The sequence below is a fragment of the Lepus europaeus genome, chromosome 13 (genome assembly GCF_033115175.1).
Source record: "Lepus europaeus isolate LE1 chromosome 13, mLepTim1.pri, whole genome shotgun sequence".
Classification (NCBI taxonomy): domain Eukaryota; kingdom Metazoa; phylum Chordata; class Mammalia; order Lagomorpha; family Leporidae; genus Lepus; species Lepus europaeus.
The window spans coordinates 5,098,069-5,115,335 of record NC_084839.1 but is presented as its reverse complement, the minus strand read 5'-3'; positions in this window follow the sequence as shown (position 1 = coordinate 5,115,335).

Sequence of the window (17,267 nt, the reverse complement as noted above, 5' to 3'; positions counted from 1 at the left end):
TTATCAAACTTTTATTTAAAAACAAAGACTCTTGTACAAAGGAAACTTCAAGTGTAAAAATTTCAGTGATAGGTTTAAACAAAGATTTAAAGTATAAATATATCAACCTTGGCAAAGTCTTTTAACAAATGAAGAGGGAGGGAAACTCTGTTCTAGTTCCTGCTATGGAGACAGTGCAAATCTGACACAAAAATCTTTAGAAAGGTTTTACAACAAAGATATTTAATCATCAATATCTACTATAGACAAACAGAGAAAAATCCTAATTAAAGATTAGCAAATAGTCAAGTGAGTTGTTTTACCCACAAATGCAATGTAGAATGAAACACTCAAAGCTCAGTTCTTGTAATTCACAATTTCAATAGAAGAAACATTATAAAAATATGATCATCTCAATAAAAGCAGGAAATGCATGTGGAAATAATTTTACTCCTGATGTGAACATCATACTTAATGCTGAAATAGTGAGCATTATCCCTAAGCTGAGGGAGAAAGCGAGGCAGCCACTTGCCACAGCCTTATTCACCTGGTGCTGGACCCTAGCCCATTCGGTGAGGAGGAGCATGTTTGGAGATGGAGAAACTCCCTTCCCCTTGTTCTAGATAGCATTTTGCTTTGATCTTTGGTTTCTTTCCACACCTCAGGAATCAGGTTCGTCTCGTGGTCTGGGTGGTATCGCCACCCTCTCTACCACCAGTGCACCCTGGGCCTCTGGGTGTCCTCAGTCACTGTGTCCAAGGGAGAGTCCGGTCTAGACAATGACATCAGCACCCTCCCATTCTCACACCCCCTGTCCCCTTACCTTTGTGCTTTCTTGCACTTGCTGGTGCTCTCCCTCTCTTTCTGGAAGCACCAACACTCAACACTTTCATATACCAGACAATCAACTTTAAAAAAATCATGTGTGCCACTTACCGGCTGTCTCCTGAAGTCAGAAGATGGTTTACGTTGGGTCAGGGCATCAAGGCTACCCTGACAGCATTGCTCAGTGAGGTGTCTCCAAAGCTTGGAGTGGTGTGTGGTGCCTAGTAGGCTCTTGCTAGTTTTGTTGCTGAGTAAATGACTTTATCAACGAATGGGTACTATTGCTTGCCTACTCCGTGAAGAGGCAGAACTGGGGTCACTTTGTCCCAAAGGAAAGTTGAATCACACTTGCAAGGCTGAGTGACAGCCCCACAATAGTTCTGCCCTGGCCTGGATGGGGAAGCCAAAACAGATCCACAGGAAGACCTGCTCCTGTCCTCTGCTCCCTTGCAGTAGGCTTCTGTGCACCAATTCCATGTGATGAGTGGAGCACATCAGATTGCCAGAGGGTGTTTGGGGGCTTCAAATTGCAGCCAGTGTCTTCACTCAGCAGAATTTTTAATCCACAGCTTCTAGGAGCAGTAAAGACCCTGCTGAGTGGCCGGCACCCAGCAGGCAAAAACAAGCCCTGGTATAAAGATATTCATGGGGTGATTTGCTCCAGCCCTCGCAGCAGTCTGCATTTCTCCCTGGGCGAGCAGAGGCATGCAAGCCCAAGCCACTGCAGAGAATACCAAAGGACTCCTCTCTTCACTATCCCCAGTCACTGTGTCCCACAGGGGCAGCCCCCGGTAATCCAGGGGCCTTTCAAACCTGTATGGCTTTGAAGCTGGGATTTTTTTTTCCCGGGCAAGGCTGTTGTCACCAAGGAGTGATTGTGGAGTTGGATACCTGTCTTTAACCGTCAGAGGATGAGGACTTTGGGGAGGGACAGGCTTTGTGGGTAATTAACAGGCTGGGCCGTTGGCAGCCAGACATCAGCTCATTAACTCTTCGAGCTATGTTTTCTGAAGGCTACAGCCGCACTTCTTTATATTCATATATTCTTCCTCCTGCTGTTCCGAGCAGACCCAAGCTGCAAGCTCTTGCAAAGGACGCTTGTATTAAAGCATTATTTGTCCCCGCTCCCTGGAGCTTCTTTTATGATTTAGGGTATGGAGGCTTTGTCATTTCTGCTCAAAGGAAGTTAGGTTCAGAAAGGACCCCAGAAGCGTCTTTGGTTTGACAAGACAATGTGATGAGTTGCTGTCTGGAGGCTGTGTCCCGTGCTGGCTGGCAAAGGGGACAGGGAAAAGGGAGAGTGGTTTGTCCATGCCAGTGCTGACTACTGCACAGGGCCCTGGCTCTGGACACAGACTTTCCTGTGCGGCATGGCAGGTGTAAAAGGATCAGACATCAAGGAAGTAGGCTGAACTGGGCCTGGACCAGGCTGCATGCATCATTAGAGGCCGGCTTCCTGTTGAGTGCATACACACTGCAGGGCCCAGGGAAAAACAGACATGGCCCTGCTTCAGTACTGGGCTGTCTTCCCTATTTGTGGATTCCATTCCCCACCAAGCATTTGCTCTTGTTCCCTGTGTCTTCCCACCCTGAGTCATATGCCCTCGCTTTGAAAAATCATGGAGCAGGAAGTCCAATGTCGAGTAGCATTCCCAGGAGGCTTAAGAATGCAGAGCTTAGAGCCGGAACAGTCTTGGATCGAGTCTGAGGATACTAACCTTGTTGTGGGATCTTCGATCTGATACTTACCTTAACCATACCCATACCATAGTTTTCTCGATTGCCAAATGGAAACAATGCGAACAGCTTTTTGCTGGTTGTGATGTCATTAAAGCTAATCTTTCCACAAAGTGCTTCAGACTGTGTGACGGGCAGTAAGGCTCAATATTCAACTGGCATTCCCTTTTGTAACCTATTGGAGCACAGACTGCTTAGGTAGATAAATTAAAATATTCAGCAAAACAGAAAACTCTTCTGTAATAAAAAACAGGCATCACCATTGTGTGGCTGTACCTCCACATGGTCAGCTCTGCAGACATCAGGTTGACAGTTAACACTGACAAGAGCAAGTGATGTTCTGGGTGTCTGGTGAGGCACTCTGCTGCTGGGACGTCGCTGGGGGTGGAGCTTAGAACACAGCTGCAGGAGACCCCAGGATGTGCCTGCTGAGGCTGGCTACAGCTGGGAGGATGAGGGCCTGGGTCGAACAGCAAGCCAGAGAGAAACTAAGGAAAGCGCGAAGGAGGAACTGAGGTCCCAAACTGCATGACCGCTTAGAGAGAAGAGGACAAAAATACAGACCTGACGCTGCAGAGACTGAAGTTAACTGGAACTGGTGCCGCATCCTCTGAGTCCCGTTACAAGCACGGATGCTTGCCCAGCAGATCTGGCGCAATGTGGTGGAGACGGCAAACAGGAAAGGCAGAGTGCTTAGCCACGTCTTCTGCTCTGGAGTGTGCGGTCCCCAGTGGGACACAAACAGCACAGTTGCATGCACATTCCCTGTCTGGAGTGGAGAAAATTCTTCTGAGAGTGTGTATTTGCAAAATCACCAGGCCAACCCCAGAGCCAGACGCTCAGGAAGCAGCCTGAGCCGGGAGTTACAAGAACTCAGCTCCAGGATGGGGTGTACTTGGCACTTGCTAGGGCTTCACCTGGACCTGAAAAGAGAGGTTCAGTTGAATCTACCAGGACATAACTAACACTGTAGCAGAGAGTTCAATCTATGTAAAAAGCATCACAAATTCATGAATATCTTCTTAGGCTAGATTCCTAGAGCTGCAATTATCTGTTCAAGACAGGTGCGTACTGTCATGTTGCTTTCTTGGAATCTGATACTGTTACACTCCCAACAGCAAATAAGTAAAGAAATAGAAAAATGTCCAATTGGCTTCTCCCAAGAGAAAACAGAAGCAAATGAAAGGACTTCTCATAGATCATATTCAGTATAAAGGGTTAATTTTATGTTGCTTTTCTATTTTAAAATTTCTTGTTGGTTTAGGCAAATTAGATTGTGAGATGTTAGCACTATTGTATCATTTAAAAATGTTTTAGTCGTTTAAAAATTTAGTTATTATAAAAATTTCTGTGAGCGTCTGAATGGTTGGTAGTGAGGGGTGACTCATCATTTTCTTCTACATTCCTTTTTCTTGGCGTTTTTGTGCGAGATATTTTACATTTCATCTAACACGAAATTCAGTGTTAATAAAGCAGAGAGCCCCGGTCAGCTCTATGGATTGTGACTTCTACTGAATAATTGAGTGGATTTGGGGCCAGGGTGGGGGGTAGTCATTGCATTCTCTGGATCTCAGACTTTGTTTAATTTTCCAAGAGAAATCCAAGAAAAATCTTTGAAAGCAGACTTGGAAAACATGTTGAGATCATACTGCTGAGAGCAAAATGAGATATTATTTTATTCTATTATGAATTTTTATATTACATTTAATGTATTAAAAAAGTATATTAACAAAATAGCATTTTTCTCAAGAAATTATGGTGGAATTATTCACTGTATCTATAAGGGCTGGTGATCAGTTGTAGTACCTGAATAGTTTTATTGATAAAAACACAATAATAGTATGACATTAAGTAATCAAAAGGGATAATTTATCAGTTCCTAGATCAAATTCTTTTGAGTTTAAAAAATAAAAAAGGGATTCTGTGTCTGTAAAAATAAAGAAGATAAACTTTTCCCTCTTCCTCCTGCTGAGTGTCACTAAGATCTGCGGACCTGGTGCCTCAAGAAAGCATGAGTGTAAGGTGCAGAGCTAAGGGTGGGCGCCGGCGAGAGTCTTCAGGACCCAGGGTGGGCGCCGGCAGAGTCTTCAGGACCCAGGGTGGGCGCCGGCAGAGTCTTCAGGACCCAGGGTGGGCACCGGCAGAGTCTTCAGGACCCAGGGTGGGCGCCGGCGAGAGTCTTCAGGACCCAGGGTGGGCGCCGGCAGAGTCTTCAGGACCCAGGGTGGGTGCCGGCGAGAGTCTTCAGGACCCAGGGTGGGCGCCGGCAGAGTCTTCAGGACCCAGGGTGGGCGCTGGTGAGAGTCTTCAGGACCCAGGGTGGGCGCCGGCAGAGTCTTCAGGACCCAGGGTGGGCGCTGGTGAGAGTCTCCTTTTGGCCTGAGTTTTCCCACAGTTGGACTCGAGCATCTAGCAGCTGAGAAGCATCAATCAAACACAGATGCAAAAGCCCCAACAAGCCCCCTCTCTTTACCGGGAGAATGAAGAGACAGGCACCGCAGAGACAGAGACCCTCTCAGGCGGTAAACGCTCTGCCTCCAACACCGGGAGCTGCCATGGCCGGGTCTTCACTGCCACCAGCAAGGTGGAGTGAGGCGCCCACCTTTCCTAACCTCAGCGCCTGCCATGGTTAGGAAGGGGTTCTCCCCACAGAGGCTCCTGTGCTGGAGGCTGGAGCCTCTGTGGCAGTGGAGAAGCAGTATGGAGCCTTCCAGAGGTCAGGTCTAACGGACACAGTTGGCTCCCTGGGGGCGCCATCTTCAGAAGGGGTTGATGCGGCCCCGGTGGACAGACTTGGTTATTGTAGTAGCTGACTGAGATGCAGGGAGGGGGCCCCGTGCACTCGGCCATCTGCCCAGGGCCATGTCCTTCTGCTGCTTTGCCACGTTGTGATGCCACCGAAGGACCCCACACAAGAGTCTGAACATACGGGATGCCCTGAGATTTGGTACTTTCAGTCTCTGAAAGTGTGAAGTAAATAAGCCTCTTTTCTACATAAAGCCCCTAGCCTCAGTATTTTGTTGTAGCCCAGGAATCAGCTTCCATGGTGATGTCAGAGAAGACCAAACAGGGAGCTGAAATTTTACTCACCAGGCTGTACCTCTATCCCCCTTCCTCACTGTGCTATCTGCAGATAGTTCCAGACCCACTCGTCAGTCATGAGGTAGCCCTCCCCTGCCTTCTGGGGTGATGTCACAAGAAGCCTAGGGGAGACCAGATCTCTAATGAGACTGTCTCTCTCCCCGCCATGTGTGAATAAGTAACAGGGCAGTCCTACCCTTCCAAGCCAAGGATGTATCAGCAAAGACCTAGTGAGAGGCAGGATTGCCACCTGGAGTCAGCAGTCCTGAAGAGCCAACCACTTCTTGGGGACAGGTGGAGGTAGAGCATAGGGTCTTGGCGCCTACGCCTGCAGTGCAGTCATGAGACATTGCTCCTTCCCCACCCCTGTGCCAAACGACCTCAGAATGAAGCAGCAAAGAAAATCATTTTAAATAGGATCCAGTTTCATTATGTAATGCCAAAAAATTTTCAATGGAAAAAAAATCACTCAGTACATCAGAACCTGAAAAATGTCGAATTGTATGAAACTAGACAGAAAACCGATGCCAGCGTCAAGATGTCATAGGAGTTAAGCTTATCTGACAAATAGTTTAAAGCAGACATAATAAAAGCCTTCCTATGAGTAATTATGAACATGCTTGAAACATGTGCACATTTCCTTCCTCTGCGAGGAAATAGCCAATATAAAGAAGAACGGAGAGGAATTTTAAAGTGAAAAATGTAACAGCTTAAAATAAAGTTAAAACTCTCGATGCATGAAACCAACAACAGAATGGCCACAGAGAAGAATAAGTGAGCGTGAAGATAGAACCAGAGGAGTTATCCAACGGGTCAAGAACAACAACAACAACAATAGATTGAAAAAAATTGCCGATGTTATAACATTTATGTCTTCAGAGCCAAGGAAGAAGAGAAAGAGGGATGGCATGAAAAGTTGCCAGAAAAAATAATGATTGAAAAACTTATGGCTTTGGCAGAAGACACGAACCTACAGATGCAAGAGGCTCAATGAACTTCCAAGAACAACTCACACCAAAGCATCTGGTGGTCAAATTCTGGAAGCAAAGACAAGGCAAATCTTGGAGTGAAACAAGACTGAAGTAGCCCTTTCTTTCAGGGAGAAGTCAGTTTGAATGACAGAAGATTTATTTTCCAAATCCGTGGAGGCCAGAAGCACAATCTACAATATTTTTCAGATGCTGGAATAAAAGTACTGCCAAACTAGATTCAAAAAATATTCTTCAATAAAATAGGGGAAATCCTGACATTCTGGATGAAAGATACTAGGAGAATTTATTTAAGGGACTATTCCAGAAAAGGAGTCAAACAGAGAGGAATGGACAAATGAAAAAATTTTGAAACACAGAAGGAAGAAAAAACAAGAAAACATGTAAAAATCTGGATAAGTACACTGTCCCTTCTGCTTTAGTTTTTCATTATGTGGTAAATTTGAAACAAAAAATTGAAAATAGGCATTGTTTTAAAGTTATGGAGAGGGTTACAAAAGATTTGTAACAATCTAAAATCAAGAAGTTTGACGTCTACAACTTTGCTTTTTTTCAAGGTTGCTTTGGATATTTTGGGTCTTGTGGTTCCACATAAGTTTTTGAATTTTTTTCTATGTCTTCAAACAATGTCTTTGGAATTTTGAAAGGATCATCTTGAAGCTATATGTTGCTTTGAGTGGAATGGACAACTTAACAAAATTAATCTTTTTCCAATTCACAAACATTAATGTCTTTTCTTACATTTGTGTCTTCAATTCCTTTCATCAATATCTTATAGTTTTTATTGTATAGATATTTTACTTTCTTGCTTAAAGATATTCTTAAGTATATTGTTCTTTCTGATACTATTGTAAATGGGATTATTTTCTTGAATTCCTTTTCAGATATTGTGCTGTTGGGGTACAGAAATGCTACTAGTTATGGTATGTTGATATTTTACACTGCAAAGTTACAGAATTCACTTATTGGTCCTGGCAGATTTTTGTGGAGTGATTTGGGATTTTGGTTCTGTGTTATGTTTTTCTTAATGATAGGATAAGGTTCTCTTACAAAGATAATTCCACAAACAGATGATTTTGCTTCTTCCTTTCTGATCTGTGTGTCTTTCATTTTTCTTGCTTGGTTATTTGCTCTTACTTCCAGCGCTGTATTGACTAGAGGAGGTGAGAGTGGGCGTCCTCTTCTTGCCCGAGACTTTAAAGGAACTGCTTCCAGTCATTCTCCATTCTGATGCTAGCTGTGCGTTTTTCATAAGGGACCACTGTTGCTGTGCGTTTTTCGTAAGTGACCACTGTTGCACTGAGATTTTTTTCTGCACTATCTATTTTGATGAGAATCTTTGTCACGAATGGAGGTTGAGCTTTGCTAAATGCTTGTTCTGCATCTGTTGTGATGATCATGGTTTTATATTCCATTCTCTTAAAGTGATGTATCATATTGATTGACTTGGTTATGACAATGGATTCCTACTGGTGCCTCTGCCTGGCTTTGGTATCCAGGTGATGCTCATCTCATAAAATGAGCTGGGAAGTATTCCTTCTGCTTGTACTTTTGGAAGAGCTTCAGAAGGACTGGTTTTAACTGAATGTTTCGTAGACATCAGCAGTGAAACCACCGGGTCCTGGCTTCCCTTTGCTATGACGTCTTTGATTGCCCCTTTACATCTTCCATATGATTGGTCTGTTCAGGCTGTCTATTTCCTTTTATTTTTTTTTTTTTTGACAGTCAGATTGGACAGTAAGAGAGAGAGACAGAGAGAAAGGTCTTTCCTTTTGCCGTTGGTTCACCCTCCAATGGCCGCTGCAGCCACACGCTGTGGGTGGCGCATCGCGCTGATCCGAAGCCAGGAGCCAGGTGCTTCCTCATGGTCTCCCATGCAGGTGCAGGGCCCAAGCACTTGGGCCATCCTCCTCTGCACTCCTGGGCCACAGCAGAGAGCTGGACTGGAAGAGGGGCAACCAGGACAGAATCCGGCGCCCTGACCAGGACTAGAACCCGGTGTGCCAGCACCGCAGGCGGAGGATTAGCCTATTGAGCCACGGCGCCGGCTTGTCTATTTCCTTTTAAAATTTTTATTTTATTTATTTGAACTTACTTGAAAGATAGAAAGTGGGGGGGGGGCAGGGGGAGATATCTTCTATCTTCTGGTTCACTTCCCTAAATGCCTGCAACAGCCAAGACTGGGCCGAGCTGCAGCCAGGAGCCAGGAACTCCATCCAGGGCCCTTACGTGGGTTGCAGAGGCCCAACCCCTGGAAGCATCACCTGATGCCTCCCAGGCAGAACTGGAGGTGGAGTCAGGACTTGAACTCATGCACTCCAATATGGATGCAGGCATCCCGAGTGGTACCTCACGCACTGCACTAAATGCTGGCCCTGTGAGTTTTTACCTGAGTCCAGGCCTGGTGAATTATATGTTTCTAGGGATTTATTAATTTATTCTAGGTTATTTAATTTGCTGTGTATAGTTGTTCATCATAGTCCCTTATGACCCTTTTTATTTTTGAGACATCTATTGTAATGTCTCTTCTTTCATTTCTGATTTTATTTATTAGATTTTTTTCTTTTTTGGTTATTTTATTGATAAAGGAAGAGCTGATATTCCTTTCTAAAAAATATTATTTATTTGAAAGGCAGAGTTACACAGAGAGAGAGAGAGAGAAAGAGAGATCTTCCATTTGCTGATTCACTCCCCAAAATGGTCAGAACTGAGCTGGGGCAGGATGAAGCCAGAATCCAGGAGCCAGGAACTTGTTCCAGGTCTCCTACGTGGGTGCAGGGGCCCAAGCACTTGGGCCATCTTCCACTGCTTTCCCAGGAACTATAGCAGTGAGCTGGGTCAGAAGCGAGCAGCTAGTGGCACCCATACGGGATGCTGGCATCACAGGTGGTGGCTTAACCCACTTCGCCACAGGCCAGCCCAGAGCAGGTGCAATATGCTGCTGCCAGTCCCTGCTTTTGCCTTTACGTCCCCTCCTGGAGCACCTCGGCACTGGCGACCACAAAGAAAAACCACGTCAGTGCGCTAAAGAACACGGAGAGAAAGGCAATGGAGTGCTGCAGAAGTGACGGGGATCTTTGAGGGGATCTTACAATAGACCATGTGTGGTGGCACAGAAAGCAGCACACGAAATGTCACTTCCCTCAGACACACACAGTTACAGGCACCACACAGATGCAGATAGGAACAAAAGGACAAGAAGAGTGTTTCCTCAGCATTAAAACAGAGATCTTTACTCTCCCCCATGCCCCCTTCCCTCCCTCCCTCTCTCCTTCCCTCCCTCCCTCCTCCCCTTCCCTCCTCCTCTCCCCCTCCCTCCTTCCTTCCTTCCTTCCTTCCTTCCTTCCTTCCTTCCTTCCTTCCTTCCTTCCTTCTTTCCTTCCTTCCTCCCTCCCTTCCCTTCTGCTTTGCATTTGCTTCAGAGAGACATCAAGAAACACAAATACTGCATTTAGTTAGCATTTTTGAAAGCACAGTTCGTAAATAAATACCTTATGCCTGCATGCAACTGCTGAAGTTATAATTAGCCACAGGTGGGGAGCATGCCTTTGGCTGTTTACTACAAGGGAACTGGAGTGAGGCGTGCGCTTCCACATGGCACCACAGCTTCTGGTCTCAGCATGGCCACCATCAAAAGTCTTTTCTTGCCCTGGGGCTGTGTGGCTTGGAAACACATTCTCCTTGTCTTGTCCTTGAGATCTGATTCTACCACCAGGTGGCCCTCGGATGGCAGGGCACCAGTATTTTGACATCAGTTTTGGCATGAAATTAATGATAGAAATTTCTCCAAATCTTGAAGATTTCAAAAAATAAAACTAATATAATGTCAGACCACTATTGGAAAGTATGTTCCTTTTTTTTTTTTTTTGCTATTTTTGCTTAAATCTGTTTTCCAGAATTGTGTGAGAATTGAGAATTCTTTTCCCTTTAGCTTGCTGTGTTCGATTTCAGTTATAACAATTCACAGCAAGATTTCATTATGAAGTTTTTTGTTTTTTTGGTTTTATTTTGGTCATAAAGTATAACCCAGATTTTTCTTTCCCAAAAATACTGTGATTTTTAATCTGTGCTCTAAAAACTATAATACCTTCTCTGGCCAGATTTAACTCAGAAATCAAATACTAATTTATTTTGACCTAAACATTCTAGTAAGAGATCAATAAACTATAACAGTAACTTTATCTAATAATGAAATCTGTTTTGACAATTTTTAAATGATTTATATTATTTATTTGAAAGGAAAGCAGTGTTACAGAGAGAGAAGGAGAGGGAGCGAGTGAGCGAGCGAGAGAGAGAAAGAATGTCTTCCATCTACTGGTTTACTCCCCCTGCAGTGACTAAGGCTGGGCTAGGCTGAAGCCAGGAGCCAGAAACTCCATCCTGGCCTCTCATGTGGTTGGCAGAGGCTCAAGCACTTGGACCATCTTATGCTGCATTCCCAGCACAGTAGCAGGGAGCTGGATCAGAAGTGGAGCAGCTGAGATTAGAACCTGTGCTCTGATAATGTGTTGTTGGCATTACAGGCTGTAACCCAACCTGTTGTGCCACAACGCCAGCATCTGACAAAGTTGTAAACTTGCATTTTTCTGTGAATTGTGATCGACAAGTTGGGATCAGGTGAGGACCTAGAATGGAGAGTAAACCAGCATCAACATTGCCTGAATTTGCCAGCAGTTTGTGGCTTAAAACAAGCAGGTTTGTCACACAGACTGTGGCAGTGCAGCAGCGGGGCAGACCTGGGAGGCTCCCAGAGGCTTTGCCGACTGTGCTCACGTTGCTCTCGGCATGGTAGTTTCAACCGGCATGTTTTTTGATCCCAAATTCTTCATTTGGACTCTTTGTCCCTCCTCCCTTGATTGGTGGATACGTACAAGGCCAATGTTGGTTTAGGAGAGTGCTCTGAGCCTTCCAGCAAGATGTGAGCTCATTCCCTCAAAGATTTCGTATTTGAAATATTTTTGTCCATACAAGTGCATCTTAAAACAGTAAATTTTATAAATTATTTTATGTTTTATTCATTGAAAGCTATATAACTTTAAGTCGAGTCTCAGATCGACCCAAGAGTCCAGGTACTGTTGACCCAAGGTTGTAGGGTAGAAAGGAAAGGAGGGGCTGTTTTTGTGATCTGATAGACTGGGGTTCCACTGTCATGTGGGTCCATTTCAGATTAATGATGCCAAAGCCTCTGTGGCTCAGTGGACTGCTCCATTTTTTTTCCAGTAAATCTTTAAAATTTCAAGAGCTGTTTATCTTTTTTACACAGGCTGACCCTCACCTCAGCTTGCATGCTGGTTCTGGAACATTCAGGGCGTCTCTTGCAGAATCACACACACACAGACCACTCCACTTGATCCTACTCTAGCACGGGGAAGGTTACTCTTCTTCTGTCTTGATCTTCTCATTTGCAACAAGCAGGGACTTTTTTTTTTTTTTTTTTTTGACAGGCAGAGTGGACAGTGAGAGAGAGACAGAGAGAAAGGTCTTCCTTTTGCCGTTGGTTCACCCTCCAATGGCCGCCGCGGTAGGCGCGCTGTGGCCAGCACACCGCGCTGATCCGATGGCAGGAGCCAGGGGCTTCTCCTGGTCTCCCATGGGGTGCAGGGCCCAAGGGCTTGGGCCATCCTCCACTGCACTCCCTGGCCACAGCAGAGAGCTGGCCTGGAAGAGGGGCACCCGGGACAGGATCAGTGCCCCGACCGGGACTAGAACCCGGTGTGCTGGCGCCGCAAGGCGGAGGATTAGCCTAGTGAGCCGCGGCGCCGGCCTCAACAGGCAGGGACTTTTTCCAGATGCTTCTGAGATGTTCCTTCAGCTAGGAACCCTCTGAAATGCGGGGACCAGCTGTTTTTTTATGTTTTGGTAGGAAGGGGGAGTCGTGATCTCTCTCCACTCGTCTCTTTGGAAAACCCTCTTAAGGCTATGATGAAGGAGAAAAAAAACAATTGCTCCATCTGGCCGAGGAAGATGCTTTAGAAATGTCCCTTCCTTCCTGGGGTAGTCAGAGGTTGAATCTTTAAAAGGATTTAAATCTTTGCTTTTGGCCAGCACCGCGGCTCACTAGGCTAATCCTCCTCCTGCAGTGCCAGCACCCTGGGTTCTAGTCCTGGTTGGGGTGCCGGATTCTGTCCCGGTTGCTCCTCTTCCAGTCCAGCTCTCTGCTGTGGCCTGGGAGTGCAGTGGAGAATGGCCCAAGTCCTTGGGCCCCGCATCTGCAGGAGAGACCAGGAGGAAGCACCTGGCTCCTGGCTTCGGATCGGTGCAGTTCCAGCCGTAGCGGCTATTTGAGGGGGTGAACCAACGGAAGGAAGAGCTTTCTCTCTGTCTCTCTCTCTCACTGTCTAACTCTGCCTGTCCAAAAAAAAAAAAAAAATCTTTGGTGAACTGCAGCCTTAATGACACCTCCAGGTGTTTGCAGCTGAAGAGGAAGGAGACAAGTAAAGCCCTGCTCTAAAGTCTTAGGACTGAAAAGGAGCGTCCCCTCCCCTCGTGACCAGAGTGCAGAGGGCTCTGCTTCCTCCTGCCTCCCTCCTGCCCCCTTCACCCCTTACGCACAGCTGTCTTCCCGGAGCACCAAAGTTGGCAGTGGGGCAGCTTTTCCGCTGTTTGCCAGAAGAGGGTGACGTGGAGAGCTGAGGAGTGGCTCTGATGCCCCCACCACGCCCCCTCTTGCTTAGGAAGAGCCAGGGAGGCGCCCATCTTTTACCAAAGCACTGGGGACACCTTGGCTTGAGACGCACAGCAAAGAAAGGCAAGAGGTAGCTTCTAGAATATCCTTCCCAGTCTGTTGGGGTCCTTGTGGGGACAAGAGAAAGAGGAAGGCTGGCTTGTTTCCCCTATAACTGTGGCTGTTACCTTAAAGCTGCGTGGGCACTGAGTCTTAACTTCTGGCTAGGCCCTCCACACTCAGGCCAGATGAACTCAGGGTCAACCTCGGGTGAGGAGCAGTTCTTCACTTTGCCCCTTACTGAGCAGGCTTTGTGCGTCCCGTAACCGTAATGGTGCATTTATTTATTCAGTAAATAACTTGCAGGAGCTCAGGCCTTGCCTACGAAGCATTCTCTTACATGAAATGATAAGTCAAATTTCTACGATTTTTTTTTTTGAAGCAAATACTTCTGTCGACATGTCAGAGTCTCTGAATAAGATCTGTTAACAAACCATATCAAATCAATATCCTGCTAGGGAAGAGCATAAAATAAACAAACCAACAGCGTGCTGCCTGCTTGTTTGGTGTGCTCAGCTTTTGAGTGGCTTCCAAATGACTTCTTGAAATAACGAAAATAGGTCCCTGCCTTGGTCGTTATCCAGGCAGGGGTCCAGTGAGGCTCAGGCAGGCAGGGGTCCAGTGAGGCTTAGGCTGTCTATTTTCAAGATGAACCGATGAACCGAGAGCCTCCAGGGAAAGAGTTCACCTTAAAGGTACAAGAAGGCCTTGGAGAGTGCTTATCCTGTGTTGCCATTTATACCTGGGTGTTTCCGTGTGTCTGTGAATCCCCCGCCACATGCATCTCGAGGATAAGAGGAGCCTGTGCCACTAAGAATAGCAAGTCTGGAAGCCCACCCAGCCCTCTCGTGACAAGGGTGCTGGCCTGGCCCTAAGGCCTGGGATCACACTCATCCTCACAAGGTCAATGTGTATGCATGTCGAACTCAAGGTGCTGGGGCCATGGAGAGCGCTCCTTGGCAGTTTTAGCAAAATTGCATTCTGGAGGCTACCATGCAGCTCTATGAAAAGCAGCATTTACAGCTCTTTGGTGCAGACTTGGGCTTCCCTAGCTATTTCTGTACGGGGTTTTGACATCATGGCTGTCAGCTTGACCCAGAGCCTGGTTCTCTTGCTCACCCAATATTTCTCTGATAAATGGTTTGGCTTATAATACCTGTATAAAAGATTTCTGTTGTTGTAAAAGAAATCTGTGCCTGAAATACCTAACACATGTTAGCCCAATGGGATGGGCCTAAGAAAATAATATTTTAACTTGAAACTTGGTCTCCAGGTAGACACTTCTCTGGCTCAGTCTGTACCAGAAAGAAAATTGGACAGTTAAACTGTGATTAAAAATCAGGTGTCTGTGAGCTGTACAGAATTTCAAGAGGGCAGAGGACAGGATCACTGGAGCAAAAAGTTTAACAGGTCAACACTTTGGATTAAAAATTGGAAAAGATGGTTAGGACTTCACTTGTGGGGTGAATGTTTAGCACAAAAGTCAAGATTCCACTTGCAAATCCTGCTTTCACAACAGAGGGCACAGGTTTGAGTCTCAGCTCCATTCCGATTTCCATTTTCCTGCTAATTAGCACCTTGGGAGACACCAGAATGGCTCAAGTGCTTGGCTCTCTGCCACCTCCATGGGAGCTCTGGATTGAGTTCTCGGTTTGCCCTGGATTTTATGGGCATTTGGGAAGTGAACCAGAAGATGAAAAATCTCTCTCATTCTTTTGGTCTCTGTCTCTTAAATAAATAAAAATAAATTAATTAAAACACTTGAGAAAGTCATAAAGAACTTCACAGCCTATGTGATGCTCATATTTTTTGCAAAGCTTTGTTTTCATCATAAAATGCAGAGAGCTACATCACAAGGTTGACCTGAGCAACCATAAGGTGCTCTCCAGTATTAGTTGTATGTACGATCATAACATGAAGCTCTTCTTATATGCAGACATCCATACCATGTGTTGTGCAGAAATAGATAAGTACAGATGCCTGTAACATAATTCTACTCAGTGCGGGGGATGAGACATTAATGATTTGGGAACATACAGCCTATTAGTCTGCCTGTCTCGTGGACAAAGTCCCCTGATAGAGACACCTGTTCTCTTCACAGCTGCACTGGGTTGGGTGACACTGTCTCCTAAGCTGACTGGTTCACACTGACTGGTTCAGAGAGGTCACACGAGTCTGGGTTCCGGGAATCACTGCCTCACCTTGGGGCAACCAGACGAGGAAGCAGAGTGGGACAGCAGGGGCCGAGGAAGCACATCTGCAAGTCGGTGATGTAAACTGGGTTATAACAAAACGGCCACAGATCGTGTGCATCACCTAGCAGTATCTAAATTGGGACTTGATGTGTGTGTGTGTACATAGGAGCACACATAAGCACACATGCACACGTGCACTCTTCATGAGCCACAGTGTGGCTGGAGGGCTGGAACGGGCTCTGGCTCCTCGCTTCATGCCACTGATTTGCCTCAGATCACTCTGGCAAAGCCACTGTAGGTGACATGAGTGATTATCACCACTTCCACAACACATAATGAAGTGGCTTCACATAATTTCTCTCAATGAATGCTCAAATTGTCCCATAAGACAAGGAGAGAGTCTTGCTGAAAATGCAATCGTTGGCGGAATTCCAAGACCAATGACTGAATGGTCAAGGGTTACACCTGGAGACTGGTGTCAGCCACATTGGTGCCAATTGAGCCAGGCTCAATGGGCCACTACAAGACCAAATGTGCTCCAGTACCAGGATTCCTATAGTGTCTCATCTCCTCCCAAAAACCTATAAATGTGTGGGAAGTCCTTGTCTCCCTCCTTTGGAGAGCTTGCTCCCAATTCTTTGTGGTTCTTCTGCCTAAAGCAGTACCTAGACGTAATCACTGTCACTTACGTGACAGCTCATTAGATTTTTGAACTCTTTGACATGTCTTTCTTATGCCTCCTTTTATCCCAAGGTAACAATTACCAGGAATTCAGAGACCAGTAGTGTGTGTTTATGTACCCAGTGTTGAAATCTACCTCTGAGAATGTCCAGCAATTTTCATATAAGAAAAACCAATGTCTTTCTAAAAATTTTATTTATTTATTTGTTAGAATGGTAGACATAGATGCTAGCAGAAAAAGAGCAAGCTCCCATCCACTGATTCATTCTCCAGAAATATAGAAAAGCCAGGGCCGGGACAGCTAGAAGTCATGAGCTGGGATCTGAATTAAATCTCTCACGTCAGTGGCTGGGACCCAGTTACTTAAGAATCACCTGCTGCCTCCCTGGGTACACATTAGCAGGGAGCTGGAGTCTGGAGTGGAGCCTGAACTTGAACCCAAGTATTGTGACATGGGACGTGGGTGTCTCCATCAGCATCTGCATCGTGAGTTAAATACCTGCCCTGGCCAATTTCTTTCTATTCACTTCTTGTAAGTACCTAAATATTTCAGCCCTATCCCCTGGCAAATACAGCTGTCTTCCCTGAGACAATATCTCTACAGCATGGAGAAGTTCTGTAGGCAGAAATCATACAGCCATCACAGCAAGCTGGGCTCCTTGTGAAACGCCGAGTCCTCTGTGATGCACATCCTCATTAAGAAATGGGTCTCCTGTCACAATAATGGTAACACATTTTCCCGTTTCCTCAGGGAGAAAGCACACACTCAATTTTATGTTTTATGAGTGGATTCCTAGTGCTATATTATAAAAGTATTTTCTCTGTTGCCTGCACTGGATTATCAGATGGTTCTGCCATCTTCCAGAATTACAGAATCTGTAGTACCCACTGCCTTTGGTCTGAGTCTTTTGCATTTAATGTTCATTTATACAGAGTATTTCTGCCCTTTTTAAACTCAGACATAAAACTAATAACAATGAAAATGAGCACAATAATAGCAAGAGTAATAACTCTTAGGAGTACTAAGATTCGTCATGCTGTGGGCATCCTGCCAAG